Source organism: Rhinatrema bivittatum, chromosome 7 (genome assembly GCF_901001135.1).
Source record: "Rhinatrema bivittatum chromosome 7, aRhiBiv1.1, whole genome shotgun sequence".
NCBI lineage: Eukaryota > Metazoa > Chordata > Amphibia > Gymnophiona > Rhinatrematidae > Rhinatrema > Rhinatrema bivittatum.
This window is the reverse complement of record NC_042621.1, coordinates 260,720,440-260,731,220: the sequence shown is the minus strand read 5'-3', so window position 1 is coordinate 260,731,220 and position 10,781 is coordinate 260,720,440.

The window sequence follows — 10,781 nt, the reverse complement described above, 5'->3', positions numbered from 1 at the left end:
GCTCCAAAATAGAAATAACCCTGTCCCCCTACAGGTAAGTTCAGGCTTCAGACTGTCTAAAAGTGAATTCTATACAGTTTCCAACTTGGGTAGCAAACTTCAGCTTAAATGTCCAATTATCCACCTGACTATAGAGTTTTTAGTTTGGCAGGGAATCAAGTCTGTCTTTAAGCAACAGTTGGAAACATTTAGAAGTGCTGCATAACTTCCAATCATTGACAAAAGAGGAGCATTGAGAGATTTATCTTGCTTTCATCTCTTTTTGTCATTTTCAAAAATTAATTCATCATAAACACTCTGACTGTGTGCACAGAGTGCTTTATACTGTTTTCATGTGGAAAACTATTTTCCAAATTTGAAAGATGTTGAAAAATAGCTCAGTTTTTGTAAGAACAGATACTTTTTTTTTTTATTAACTATTTTAAGGACTTGTACATAAACCAATGCCTGTGTTACAATAGGCAACATTCTACAGCGCAACTGCATGCACATTGCAAACATCAAAGAAAAAATACCGACCCCCCTCCCCCCCAAACTTCAGTTTGCATGTGATTAAGCCCATTTCCCCTCCCCCATCCCTATATGCCTGTATTCTCCTGGATCTGATATATTTCCAATAGGGTGCTCAAATCCTATCATAGAGAAATGAATTCTTACATATAAAATAATTTCTCGACCACTGCAATGTCATGATCCTGCTTATGCCAATGTGAAATAAGTGGCTCAGACTTCCAGTGGGAAGTTATAGTAAACCTGGCTGCATGAATTAAATGATCACCCAATTTGCATTGTGTGTCGTGTACATGCTAGAGCCACATTGGTCCAGAGCTCAAGAAGGCAAGCAGTTGGCTTGAGGTCTGCTTGGTGTCCTAGAAGAGGGTAACTTTTGCTGAAGAGAGTAGTTATGATGATAATAGAACAGAAATAATTCAATTTCCTTGTACATACCAGGATCAGTCCAGACTGCTGGGTTGTGTCTCCCTTCCAGCAGATGGAGTCAGAGAAAAAAAGCTGAAAGGCACCCCCTCTTAACTTGGTGTGCCACCTGCGATCCTTCAGTAGTTCTCTGACTCCAGCAGATGAGGGTGACAGAACCTGCGATCCTGATCCTTGGGGAAAAAAAAAAAAGATTTTAATTACCAAAAAGACAAGCGGGCCGATACAGAAAGAAGCGCGGGAGAACCGGTGAGCACACAGGCCAGTGTCCTTGGTGCACGATTCAGTATCGACCCGCATGCAAATGAGGGCCCGTGGTAAAAGGAGGCAGCGGCTGTCAGCGGGTCTGACAGCCACGGGTTCGGAAATTGACGCCGGCAAAATTGAGCATCCGTCTTCCAATCCGCAGGCTGCGGGCAGATTTTAAATTTTTTTTTTTTTAAATTTTAAATTTTTTTTAAAATTTTTGGGGCCTCCTACTTAATATCGCTATGATATTAAGTCGGAAGGTGTACAGAAAAGCATTTTTTTCTGCTTTTCTGTACACTTTCCCGGTGCCGGCTAAAATTAAAATGTGCGGCTTCGCTGCACATTTTGCTTTCTTTTTGTTTTTTTTATAATTAATATTTTATTGAGTTTCAATTTAACATACAGTTAACATCTATCAATTAAATGGAAATTATCCATATGAAAAACACATTTGTTTCAAACAAAGGAAATCAAAATTGAATTGTCTTAAACAATCATTATGCAAAGAAAATAGAAACACACATCTATAATAGTGGAGCAACTCTTCAGGAAATTAACATTAAATAAAATAAATGTCTGACCCTCAAGTTACATTATTAACCTCCCTACCTATGGGGCATTTAGGAGTGTGAATTCAAGTACTCCCTTAACTGCTCTGGATAATTAAAAATATAACGGGAATCTTGGTGCATAATTATACAGCGACACGGATATCTTAAAACAAACTTAGCCCCTTTCTGCAGAGCCTCAGCTCTCATCGCTAGGAATTTTTTTCTACGAAGTTGTGTAGGACGGGCTATGTCTGGGAATATTTTTATACATTGCCCATAGAACTTTTTATCCTGATTCCTAAAAAACGATTTCAGGATTGCATCTCTCTCTGTGAGAAAAACAAATTGAACAATTAGTGTCGCTCTCGACGATATGTTCACCTCAAAAGATTTTTCCAGTATATCTGTTAAACTGATTTCTGAATCCATTTCTTCTTTTGAAACATTTAATGCCTCATCAGTGTAGGTTGGAAGATAAAATATCCTAGATAATGCAGGAATAGAGGAATCTGTATATTTTAATACATTTTTTAGATAACTGCGAAATAAGTCTAATGGGGAAATAAGATTTATCTTTGGAAAATTAAGAAGTCTTAAATTTGTACTTCTAGTTTGATTTTCAATACTCTCTATTCTATCAAGGCAGATTTTCTCTGATTTTATTAAGTTAGCTTGAACCTCGCTATTGTTATCTACTTTCTCTTTAACCACCTTAATTTCTTCTTCCAATTTTCCTACCTTCTGTTCTACTTCATGGTTCAGTTGTAGAGCTTGCTGAATTCTATGAGACATTGTATTTATTGATTTATGCATTTGTATAATCATTTCACCAATTTCCTTTAAAGAAAATTCTTTAGCAGTTATTACTTGAATTATACCTTCTCCTTCCCCCATAGTGTCCTCCAGTTCATGCATTTGCATGTTGCGGGCGCTATTAGTTTTGGGGGGGTTGACCACATGTTTTCGATGCGCTATTACCCCTTACTGTATAAGGGTAAAAATAGCGTGTCGAAAATGGCGGCCAAACGCGGGCTAACAGTGCGCTCCACCAGAGCGCACTTTACTGTATCGGCCCGAAGGTGTTTCTTTAAGAGGTGTGGAGCCTCAATTCTTGTGCCTTTGGCTAAATCAAGCTAGTTGGGGGAAAAAAAAAAGTTAGTTTGTGTTTTCGGAGGTGAGCAGTGTTACTCCTCCCGAGGCTCCTGTCTTGGTTGAGGCACGGCTGGGGTTGGACGTCCCGATAGCCGACTTCCTGGAGCTAATACTTATCCCAGTGAGTAGGGGGATTAACCGGTGGGCCGGTCCCTCCCCCTCACACCCTGAGAAGATTGTCTGTTTTTAGAGAACAGTTTAATTCCTACTGTGCACAGGTGTCCCAGGACTCCGAAGGGGCAACTTTCGCCCTTTTTTGACCCAGTCGGGCTCACCATCGCGCTGGGATGCTGCAGGGCTCAGTGTGTTTGGCATGTGGGGAGCCGGTGATGTGGCTCTCCCATGATGGTCTTTGCACCAGGTGCCTCCCCGGCAGTGAAGGGCCATTGGGGAGTAGCACCGGAGCGGTTCCAGAGCATTCTTGGAGAGCAGGGAGAAAATTGCACTCTCGCCGGCCTCAGGCTGCCCCTTCCCCATCCAGTGCGGGAACGGCAGCCATTTTGCCTGCACCATGCTCCAGTGTAGGGCTGGATTCAGGGGGAGGGGAGATCCCTCCTCTACTTTCCCCGCAGAATTTAAGCCCTGTCAGGCCATGGATCCCTGTGCCTGCTTCCCCTCCCAGTTCTGACCCCCCGGGGGGGGGGGGCCTTAAAGGGGCAGCCTCCTTTTTTCTTCAAAATTCGTGCTTTTAATGCACAAGGCTTTTTTGGAGGCTGAGGCAGAGTTGCAGGCTACGGAGCCTCCGCAGGCAAAGGTTGCTAGGCGCTCAGAGGGGTCGGGCCATACACCTTCTGACCAGTCAGGGGCTCCACTTCCAATCCTTCGGATCCTCCTTTGCAGGACCCCCTCCTAGGGACCTTAGATGGGGATGTTGATGGGTCTACCCCAGTGGATGGGGATGATCCACAGGTCCTCAGGTTATTTCGGAGGGAGGAGCTTGACCCTTTAATTCTTCATGTACTGGCGGAACTGGGTATAGAGGCTCCACAACTAAGCTTGGAGCCTACCATGGTGGACCACGTTCTCTTGGGGCTTCGGGCCCCCCTAGAACTTTTCCTTTTCACCCAATGCTGCTGCAGCTAATGACCCAGGAGTGGGAGGCTCCCGAGGCCAGCCTTCAGGTGGGGCAGGCTATGGAAAAGCTCTACCTGCTACCAGAAGAGTCTTTGGACATCCTTAAGGTCCCAAAGGTGGACGCGGCTGTCTCCACCATCACTAAGCGGATGACTATTCCCATGGCAGGGAATAGATCTGCAAGATCGGAGGCTTGAGGTACTTCTTAAATGGATTTTTGAAGTCTCGGCGCTTTGCGTTCAGGCGGTAGTGTGCAGTAGCCTCATGCAACCGGCGACCCTTCCATGGGTGCAACAGTTGCTCACAGCGCAGGAGTTGTCTCCAGCAGAAACGGAGCAGGCAGACAGAGTGGAGGCAGCTGTTGCTTACACCGTGGATGCCTTATATGATCTTCTGCTTCCTCGCGCACAATGGCTTTGGCAGTCTCGGCTAGAAGACTTCTGTGGCTCCGTAACTGGTCGGCCGATGTTTCCTCCAAAGCCCAGTTGGGCAATCTTCCCTTTAAAGGAAAATTCTTGTTCAGGGATGACCTGGAAGGCCTTATGAAATCTCTGGGGGACAACAAGGTGTACAAGTTACCAGGAGGATAAGCCTAGAACCTCCAGGGCTTTTGGTTCGCCTCAGTTCCAGGGCCAACGCAGGTTCCGGCAGGGCAGAGCCTCTTCCTTTACTCCCCATCAGCCGTCTCCAAGATCTCAGTCTTGGCCTCATTCCTTTCGTGGCCGCAGGCCTCTCTGCGACGGGGGTCCTCAGGGATCGTCCTGGGTAAGTCCACCCAATGAAGGTGTGCTGGCCCACTCCTTGGTTCTGGTGATAGGCAGTCGCCTTTCTCTGTTCTTTGAGGAATGGGTCAAGATTACGTCGGACCAGTGGGTTCTATGCATCATCGAACACTGTTATGCTTTGGATTTTGCTCGCCCATTGCGGGATCTGTTTTTGATGTCACCCTGCAGGTCACACGCGAAGCGGACAGCAGTAAATCAAACCCTGGGTTGGTTGAAAGCCCTGGGAGCCATTGTCCTGGTCTCTCCAGAGGAGTTCAGGACCAGCAGATATTCCATATATTTCGTGGTTCCCAAGAAGGAGGGCTCCTTCTGCCCGATTTTGGACCTAAAGAAGGTGAACAAGGCGCTTCGGGTACCTTGCTTTCACATGGAAACTTTCCGCTCAGTCATTGTGGCCGTCCACTCCGGCGAATATTTGGTTTCTTTAGACCTGACGGAGGCATACCTTCACATAGGGATCTGTGAGCGGTATCGGCGGTTTCTCAGGTTCATGATTTTGAGCAAGCATTATCAGTTCCAAATGCTCCCGTTCAGATTGGCGACGGCTCCCCGAGTATTCACCAAGGTAATGGTGGTTGTAGCAGCAGTCCTCAGGAGGGAGGGGATTTTGGTTCATCCCTACCTGGACGATTGGCTCATCTGTGCAAAGTCGGAGGAACTTTGCAAGGCAGCGGTTCAGTCAGTATTGCACCGGCTTCAATCTCTCGGATGGATTGTCAATTTCGCCAAGAGCCAGTTGGTCCCGTCCCAAGTTCTGAACGTCTTAGGCACTCAGTTCAACATGTCTGTCGGCAAAGTCTCTCATGCTGGAGCGAACCAACAAGTTAATGGCGCAGATTTGACGGCTGTGGTCGCTACCGCTACCCTGGGTTTGGGATTACTTGCAGGTGCTTGGTTCTTTGGTGTCTAGTCTGGAGCTAGTCCCTTGGGCTTTCGCTCATATGAGACCTTTGCAGATGGCATTACTTTCTCGTTGGGATATGAAGTCGGAAGAGTTCCAAATCCGATTGCCATTCTTGGAACCTGCCAGGTCCAGCCTCAATTGGTGGTTGATTCCAGCCCACTTGCAGCGCAGTTATAGATCTGGAGGATCCTCAGTGGGTGATCGTGATGACAGACGCCAGCTTCTCCGGCTGGGGAGTGGTTTGCCAATCATGGGCAGCACATGGGCGATGGACAAGTCGACAAGTGAAATGGTCCATAAATCATTTGGAAACCAGGGCAGTGCGTCTGGTGTTGTGCAGTTTTCTCCCCCTGGTGAGCCATCAGTCAGTATGAGTTTTGTCCGACAATGCGACAACGGTGGCATACATCAATTGTCAAGGAGGAACCAAAAGTCATCCAGTGGCCTCAGAGGCTGGCCAACTAATGGTCTGGGCAGAGCACCATCTAGTCCGCCTGGCGGCTTCTCACATAGCCGGGGTCGACAACGTTCAGGTGGATTTTCTCAGTCGCCAGCTCCTAGATCCTGGAGAGTGGGAACTTTTTGAGGAGGCGATGCATCTCGTGACTCATTGGTGGGGCGTCCCTCGACTGGACTTGATGGCAACTCAGAGAAATGTGAAGGCGGCTCGGTTCTTCAGTCGCAGGAGGGAGCACAGAGCGGAAGGGGTGGATGCTCTGGTCCTCCCATGGCCTCGTGACATTTTGCTTTACGTCTTTCCTCCCTGGCCATTGGTGGGCAAGGTCTTAAGAAGGATAGAGGCTCACACAGGGTCAGTCATTCTCATGGCTCTGGAGTGGCCATGAAGGCCGTGGTTCGCAGATCTGATCAACCTAGCAGTGGACGGTCCTGAACGGCTCAGTCATCTACCAAATCTTCTTCGACAAGGTTCAGTATTTTTCAATCAATTGGATCACTTTTGTCTAGTGACCTGGCTTATGAAAGGAGGCAGCTGAGGAAGAAAGGCTATCCTGATTCGCTTATTTCCACCCTCCTGCGGGCTCGAAAGACATCTACTTCGCTCGCATATGTTCATATCTGGAAAGTTTTCGATGCCTAGTGTAGCGGGTTGAATGTGTCCCCGCGTCGCGCCTCTATTCATATCCTGGCGTTCTTGCAGGAGGGTCTGAAGAAAGGCTTGGCGTGCAGTTCTCTCAGGGTACAAGTAGTGGCTCTGGGTTGTTTGCATGGAAATATTGCCGGGATATCTCTTGCAGCTCATCCGGATGTGTCCCATTTCCTGAAGGGCGCTAAACATTTGAACCCTCCGGTTAGACCGGTGTGTCCTTTTTGGAGTTTGAATCTGGTTCTCTGTGGTTTGTGCGGTCTTCTCTTTGAGCCTCTCAAATGGGCCACTTTGAAAGACCTGACTCTCAAGACAATTTTCCTGGTGGCTATCACTTTGGCAAGGCGAATATCTGAGCTTCAAGTGTTATCCTATAGAAAACTTTTTCTCCGGATTTCGGACTCGGGAGTGTCCCTTAGAACAGTGCCCTCCTTCCTACCAAAGGTCTCAAAAAAGATATAATTGCGATGGAGAAGGTACAGAGAAGGGCTACCAAAATGATAAAGGGAATGGAACAACTCCCCTATGAGGAAAGACTAAAGAGGTTAGGACTTTTCAGCTTGGAGAAGAGACGACTGAGGGGTGATATGATAGAGGTGTTTAAAATCATGAGAGGTCTAGAATGGGTAGATGTGAATCAGTTATTTACTCTTTCGGATAGTAGAAAGACTAGGGGGCACTCCATGAAGTTAGCATGGGGCACATTTAAAACTAATCGGAGAAAGTTCTTTTTTACTCAACGCACAATTAAACTCTGAAATTTGTTGCCAGAGAATGTGGTTCGTGCAGTTAGTATAGCTGTGTTTAAAAAAGGATTGGATAAGTTCTTGGAGGAGAAGTCCATTACCTGCTATTAAGTTCACTTAGAGAATAGCCACTGCCATTAGCAATGGTTACATGGAATAGACTTAGTTTTTGGGTACTTTCCAGGTTCTTATGGCCTGGATTGGCCACTGTTGGAAACAGGATGCTGGGCTTGATGGACCCTTGGTCTGACCCAGTATGGCATTTTCTTATGTTCTTATGTTCGTGTCGGGGTTTCACTTGAATCAGACCATGGAGTTGCCCGCTTTCATGGATTTGGATCGGGATTCTCCTCAGGCTTGCGACTTGTGAAGATTAGATGTACGGCGGATTCTGCTTCACTATTTGGAGGTAACCAATGCCTTTTGGTTGTCTGACCATCTGTTTGTCTTATGGAGTGGTCCTAAGAAGGGACATAAGGCAACCAAAGCCACTATTGCCCGATGGTTGAAGGAAGCCATATCGTCAGCATTTATAGGTCTTGGGCGCGCAGTATCGGATGGTTTGAAAACGCATTCAATCTGATCCCAGGTGGCGTCTTGGGCAGAGAGTCAGTTTGTGTCGCCGCAGGAGATTTGCAGAGTGGCTACCTGGAAATCTTTACACACTTTTGCTAAGCATTATTGTTTGGACGTCCGTGCGCCAGATGTGGACTGCTTTAGCAGCAGTGTTCTTCGAGTGGGATTCTCCAGATCCCACCCCATTTAGGGTAGCTTGGGTACATCCCAGCGATCTGGACTGATCCTGGTACCTACAGAGAAAGGAAAATTTGTTCTTACCTGCTAATTTTCGTTCCTGTAGTACCAAGGATCAGTCCAGACACCCGCCCATGGAGCCTGGAGAATCTGTTCTATTTCATTTTTTCATTCAGCAGAATACTTTAAGGTGGGAAGCACTCAAGTTGCATATGGAAGTACTCCCTCCATGTACATAAGTTAGGCAGTTTTCTTTATGCGGTTTGATATAGCCATTGGTTCTTACGTTTGCGTTTCTAATATATTTCATTCTGCTATGGTATGGATTATACTGAAGGATCGCAGGTGGAACACCAAGTTAAGAGGGGGTGCCTTTCAGCTTTTTTCTCTGACTCCATCTGCTGGAAGGGAGACACAACCCAGCGGTCTGGACTGATCCTTGGTACTACAGGAACGAAAGTTAGCAGGTAAGAACCAATTTTCCTTTTTGAGATCCCATAATCAAAACAGCAACATTGGTAATCATGACTCCTGCCCTTTTTACAGGTCCCAGTACCATCGTTACAAATGACATTGAATCATAATGAGATTTCTGTATTCAATTTATCCTCAAAAACCTTGTCTGTCCCTATGTTGTCTGTTTTGAACAAAGGATTGTCATATATACCCTCTGAGAGAGATCTCTCTACATTAAAGGTGGGGGTGGAAGGGAAATAGAACCAAGAGCTAAGAGAAACAGATAAGTATGAGAGAAAATATGTGTGAAGCTTGCTGGGCAGACTAGATGGGCCATTTGGTCTTCTTCTGCCGTCATTTCTATGTTTCTATGTTTCTATGTTTCTATGATGCATTTGCGATCCGAGATGAGTTACAAAAAAAAAGTTTTTTCGTAGGATAAGACTTAGAGACTTTTTTGGCATTCAAGGTCACAGTTCAGAGTATCAGTCTAAATTGTGTAGACTATCTTCTTGGATGCCTAGTGTTCCCCGACACACCTTAATTGTCACTTTCGAGTTGCTGGTCTTTCAGGACCTAGAGCTATTGGAATCTAAAAAAGAACAGATTACATTTAATTTAACTAAGGAGGAATTTTCAGCTATTAAGATCTTTCGTGAGGATAGGTCCATTGTTATACGACCTGCTGATAACGACGGAGCTGTTTTTGTGCTTGATGAAAACAAATATATTCAGGAGGCTCTTGATCAGTTGAGCAACCTTGAGGTTTATCATATTTTGGATCATGACCCCACAGTTTCATTACATCTGGAAATTAAGAATATTTTGGATTTAGCATTACAGAGCCGGATCATTTCTGACAAGGAATACCAGTTCTTGTTTGAGCCATTTCCAACTGTTCCATATTTTTATACAGTACCTAAGGTCCATAAATCCATGGTAAACCCTCCGGGGCAACCCATAGTTTCTGGGATTGGGTCTGTTTTTGAGGCCGTGGCCAAGTTTGTGGATATATTACTACAATCACTGAAAGCTTCATCATATGTAAAAGATACTACTGATTTCATTTCATCTCTGGACTTCATGGTGGAGATCAATATAAATTGCATTTTAGTTTCAGCCGATATTGCTTCTTTGTATACAAATATCCCACAGAAAGAAGCTTAAAATATAATCCACCTGGCATCGGAATCATTAGTATTACCATTGGAATGTTTGCAAATTATTTTTCAGTTAGCCACTATTGTACTCACACGCAGTTATTTTGTGTTTAAATCAGTTTTTTTTTAATCATCAAATTAAAGAAATCCCTATGGGATCCCCTTTAGCTCCTTCTGTTGCTGGGCTATATGTTTCCTCCTTTGAAGAAAAGTTTGTTTACCCCTCATTTTTTTTCAACACATCAAGTTTTGGAGGTGTTACATTGACAATGTGCTTTTCCTGTGGACAGGTGGGATGGATAGGCTAAAATCTTTTGAATTTTGGATTAACAGAAGGGTCCCTTGTGGGGGTTTAGAAGATGGGTGAAGTGTTGGAAGCAAGGGCTGAAAAGACAGATTATTTGTTGAAAAAATTTGTGATGGTCTAGAAGACCGTTCAAGTATTGGAAGCAAAAGAAAAGGAAGATTTTCATGAATTAGATAAAGCTTAGAAACACATTTGAAGAGCTAGATTGAAGTAGTTACTTCAATATGGGAGTTAAAAACCATTAACTATATCGGCTATAAGATTTTACATGCTTTCAAGCTGTTTGTGGGTGGATGTGAATGAGTGAGTTTGTGTGTTTTGTGTATATCCATTAATTATACTTATGCTTATGTTACATTGAAGTAATCTCTCTCATTTAGCATGTGTTCTTTGATGAGAATTTACGTATAAACTGCTGGGTCAATATTGTCCTAGAATGTCCGCAATCTTCACCCTCCACCCTCCTCCAAAATTTCTTGACAAGTTCGCAACTCCACCATACATGCATATAATACCCCACCTCCCCGCCATCATACTGGAGAGGAAGAAGGAGAAAACCTAGTAAAATATAAGGGATATCTGTAAGTTCTCCTATTCAGCTTG